Below are 5,461 nucleotides of genomic sequence, written 5' to 3'. Positions count from 1 at the left end.
GGCGGCACTCCCTCTGGGGGTGCTCAGGAGAGCATCCCTCCTTGCCTCCTCCAGTTCCTGGCGGCTGCTGGATTCCTTGGCTTGTGGCCACATCATGCCGGTCTTTGCCTCCATGGTCACACTGCCTTGTCCTCTTCTGCCTGTGTCCAGCCTCCCTCTTATAAAGACACATATGACTACGTTTAGGGTCCACCTTGACATCCGGGATCATCTCCCCATCTCAAGTTCCCTGACTTCATCATATCTGCAAAGTCCTTTTTTTTTTGGCATGTAAGTTAACATTTACAGGCTCCAGAGATCAGGGATTAGGATGGGAGTATTTCTGGGGGGTGGGGGGGGGTGTGTGTTGAGCCTACCACAACCACTTTTTCTGTTAAACTCTGCACCCAGCTCTGTTTATACCCCTTTCACCAGATCCAAAAGGGACAATCTCACAGATGTTACTCCCTAGACTGCTCTCCTTGACTTTGAAGAGGTTTTTCTCCAGATCTCCCCACAAAAGCTTCAGATACTAGAACAATCTGGCCTTATCCAATCCATTTCAAGTCAGCAAATGAGAACTGAGCAAGCACCTGCAGTTCGGGCACCGTGTGGGTTTCAGAGATGAGTAAGGTATATTCTCTGCCCCCCCGGGAATGAACTGGGTGGGACTAGAGGAACAGTGGTTCCACTTTCCTTCATGAACAATAACAGAATAAACAAAACATCGATCGAAATGAAGACTGAGAGCCACATCAGGACAAAAGCCCTGGTCCCAAGAGGATCTAACACCAGCTCTGGATCTATTCACATCTACTTCCAAAACATAGTTGAGAACTGTTTGGGGCTCTTTAGACACTTTCAGTAATTGTTTGTGGCGGGGGCAGAAATAATCAAATTTATGGAAAAACTGCACAGATAAGTTTAAGACAAAGAATAGTCATCTACCCTTTTCCCAAATTAACCTGTTGTTACACTCTTACCTCATTTGCTCTATCATTTGCACTCTTTCTCATTCTGTCTCTCATACTTAAATAATTTTTTCCAAACGCCCCGATAACAAATTCCTTACATCACAATCTTTTGCTCCTACGTTATTGTGTATTTTGTAAAAACAGGGGTATTTTCTTACGCACACGTAATGCAGTTATCCACTTTGGTAAATGTGGCACTGATATCATACTTTAATCTACCATCAGATTTCCAATTATGTCAATCAGCTCAATAAAGTCCTTTATTTTAAGTTTTTCCTCCTCCAGGACAGAATCCAGTCTGGGATCAGGTATTGCCTTTAGTTGTCATGCCTCTTTAATTTCCTCAATCTGGACTATTTCCCTAGCTTTTCTTTGCCTTTTGTGACACTGACATTTTTGAAGCACACAGTCCAACTTTTTAAATCGAGTGTTACTCATTTGGGATTTGCCCGATGTTTTTTCATGCTTAGATTCACCTCACACTGTCTCCACCCAAGTCTTACAAAAGAGATGCCACATTCTTCTCAGGTTTCACATCTAGAGACACAACGATACCCAACTGCCCCTCGTTGGTCAGGTCCATTTTAATCACCTGGTCAAAGGGTTATCTGATTTCTCTACTGTACAGTTACTTTTTCCCTTGCAATTAATGAGCAATCTGTGGGGAGGCGCTTTGAGACCCTGAAAATAGCCTGTTGCTCATCAAAAATTTCCCCTGTATTTAGCATTCACTGATGATTAGGTTTAAACCTGTCTTTACTATAATAGTTGCAAAATGATGATTTTTCAATTCCAGCCTGCTCTCTCCATTTACCAGTCAGCCCCTTGTATTGTTCAGTAAGCAAGAGCCTTCCCTTGTCCCTTATTTATTTGTGTATCTATCTGCCTATATATGTATCAGTATAGACTCATTAATTCCAAAATTGTTTTTTTCCAATCATTTATCACCCAGTGCTATACTTAATTATTTTGGTGCTCAAACCGTACCAGATTTAACCGGTAGAAATCCCTTCAAGGTGACTCTTCTGCCCCTTCTGATATGCCCTTCATCCTTTTTTTTTTTTTCCAAGCATTACTTTACTTTCTGACATAATGCTCAAAGTTCATCTCATAATTACCTTGTCCCATCTCTGCGACTGGCTATTTCTTTGACGAGGTTTTGCTATTAGAGGCCAAGATTTGAGTGCTAGGTGCTCATTGCTACTGGGGAGTCCTTACTTCTAGGCCCTTTCAGTGGACCAAGCTAGAAAAAATATACATGTATTTACACAAATATAATACACATGTACATATTACACATATACACACATGCAAACAAATATGTACATGTTTATATATTTATGTGTGTATATATATATACATATATGTATATGTATAGATGTGTGTGTGTGTGTGTGTGTATTCACACTGATGCCACTAATCCCAATCCACCCCAGTAAGGTTCCTTCTTGCCTTCCCCCATTCCATATTTCGATGTCACTTTCCCATATGGGAATTGTAGCTCCCAGCAGCAGTCACACATTTCCATTTGCCGGGCGTCACAATATATCTAAAATGTTTCAAAATTGCTTGACACGCCCACCACAAGATGAATGAAGTATATTGACTAAAATGAGCTCAGGAGTTGGTTGCATTTCTCCTCCAACTCAACCTCACCCAAACAGAAGGTAAAGAGTCCAACACCGTCTTCATGAGTTTCTTGGATTTGTTCTATTCCTTTGCCCGCTTCAGTATGGTTGCCGTGTTTATACAAAATACAACTGCCTTAGTTTGCTTCCGTTTGTTTTCAGTTGTAGATTTTTCTCTCCCTTCCCATCTTGCTTTAATTTTCTTTCTGAATATGTAAAACATTAACATGCTTCCAAAAGTCAAAACTATACAAAAAACATTGTTCTCAGAGAAGTGTCTCTCCCTCCTGAATCACTTCCATCCCCTCCCTCCACTGAGTAATCAACTTCATTGTTTTTTGGTTTATCTTTCCTGTGTTTCTTTGGTAACAATAAGCCAATATTTGCATGTTTTATTTGCCCTTCTTTCTTCCACAAAAGATAGCATAGTATATATCCGTAGTATATAATCTGCACTTTCCAGTTTATTTTTATATAGCGGCACATTACCCCATTGTTTGTATGCGCCATATTTAATTCAACTAATCTATGCTGGGAGATTCAGGTAGTTTCCAATATTTCATGATTACAAATAGCGCTGCAATGAGTGACTTTGTACATATATATTTCCATATTTTTGGCATTGCATCTTCAGGGTAAATTCCTAAAAGTAGGATTTCTGTGGCCAAGGGATAAATGCACATGTAGTTTCGTTAAATGTTGCTGATTCGACTCCCTGCTGAACTTGATCCCAGGACCCCGGGATCATGACCTGAGCCAAAGGCAGCTGCTTAACTGACTGAGCCACCCAGGTGTCCTTCATTGTTGTTTTAATGTGCATTACTCTGACTATAAATGAAGTTGAATACCTTTTCATATATTTAGGGCCACTTATATGTCTCTTTTCATGAGTTGCCTGTTCCTTAATTTTGCCTGTTTTTCTATAGGAATTTTGATCTCTTTTCTCCCTTAATGTTTAAAAGTTCCTTATATATTAGAGATAGTAGCCTTTTGTCTGTCATATGTATGGCTCATATTTTCTCCCAGTTTATGATTTGTTTTTTTTTATTTTGTTTATGGTGATTTTTGCCACGGAGGTTTTTGTTTGTTTGTTTTTTAATGTAGTCAAATTTATCAATCTCCTCTTATCTAGTATCTGGATTTTTAGCCATCATCAGAAAGCCTCTATTTGCACCCAGATTTTAGAGTCGTTTGCCCATGCTTTCTTCTGGCACTTGGATAATTTCATTTTCTACATTCAGATTTCCCATCCATTTGGGGTTTATTCTTGTATATGGTATAAAAAGTGGGTACAATTTATATTTTTCTAAATAGCTATCCAGTTTGTCCCAATGCCATTTGTTAAAAAGACCATCTTTGCCCCAGTAATTATAGATACCACCTTTGCCATATGCTGGATGTCTCTATGTAGCTGTGTGTATTTCTGGTCTTCTCTTCCATTGGTCTGTTGGTCTAGTCATGCCCCAGCACCCTATTGCGTCCCCTGTAGAGGCCTGTAGTCTGCTTTAATATGTTAGGGCTGGTCCTCTCTCAGAGCTCCTTCTTCCCAATATTTCCTGGCTAGTCTTGTGCATGTGTTTTCTGAAATGAACTTTAATATCAGCTTGTCACGCTCTTTAAAAATATTCATTGGTATCTGTATTAGGGTTACATTAAATTTGCAAATTAGAGAGAGCTGACATCTGATCAAGTTGAAACACGCCAAGAAAAAGGCATGTTAATTCCTCCTGTTCAAATTAGTGATAGATCATTTTAGATCTGATGTCCTCTCTTAGACGTTTACTTAGGTATCTGAGCTAGTAAGAAGCTCCCCGTTGCAGAGCCAGACCATACATGCTATGCAAGCTCAAAGGGAAGAGAGAGAGATAAGAGCTAGAATCACAAGGGAAGACTCTGGGCTGAACTGAGACTGGAATCATGCATCCTGAAGGTCATGTAGGATTTAGGTGGGGAGGAACACCCAGTGAGGAGCACCCACGCTAAGCTCAGGGGTATACTCTGGGTGACATGTCTCACAGGACAGAAAGCTCCCAGCCAGACTCTTAGCTGGAATACTGGGGAAGACACCACCCCTCTCTTTAAGCCTCAGAGTTACATCTCAGTGTTAATAGCTCCCAAATCTTCATTACATACTATTAAAATTAGGTTTGTGAACATCAGCTAGACTTCCAGATACTGGTCCTTTAGAATGGTAATTTCTGTACATTGTTGCCTTTTCTGGGAATGCTCTAGAGCTGTGTTATCCAATACAGTAGCTACTAGCCACACGTGGTTATCGAGCACTTACGTGGCTAACGCAATTAAGGAGCTGGATTTCTCATTTTATTTCACTTTCATTTAAATTTTAAAAATGAAAGCAGTGTCAGCTATTCGTCCATTGAAGTCAACTTTATTGTTTTGAGGAGGACTACATTTTACTTGAATTATACCACTACATAAGATATCATTGTTGTACTGCAACGTGTGTGTCCATTTTACTTTTTTAAATGTGGCTACTGGAAAACTTTAAATCACATGTATGGCTCATATTGTATTTCTCTTTGGCAGCACTGGTCTAGAGCTTCACCACTGCGTGTGGTCTGGGCAGCATCATGTGGGAGCTATCCCAAACCCTCAGAATCTGCTCGCTTACAAGGATGCCCGGTGATTCTTACACACAGTAACAGAACCTCTGATTCGGATGACTCAGAAGACATCCAGGCCTCTGCTAGGTACCCCAGAGGGGGGGTACCCAAAGTGGCGGGGGGTGGGGGGGTGGCAGAGAGATCCCTGCCCACCACTGTGATGTCATAGAGAAAAACCTCTTGCATCAGCCAGCCCCGCCCAAACTGGTATCCTGGCTACAGGATATCCTTTTCCATCTTCCCCAGCCCACCTCAT

The sequence above is a fragment of the Leptonychotes weddellii genome, chromosome 5 (assembly GCF_054177405.1).
Source record: "Leptonychotes weddellii isolate Sample4059 chromosome 5, ASM5417740v2, whole genome shotgun sequence".
NCBI lineage: Eukaryota > Metazoa > Chordata > Mammalia > Carnivora > Phocidae > Leptonychotes > Leptonychotes weddellii.
The sequence above is the reverse complement of the archived record's forward strand: the minus strand, read 5'-3'. Positions refer to the sequence as shown.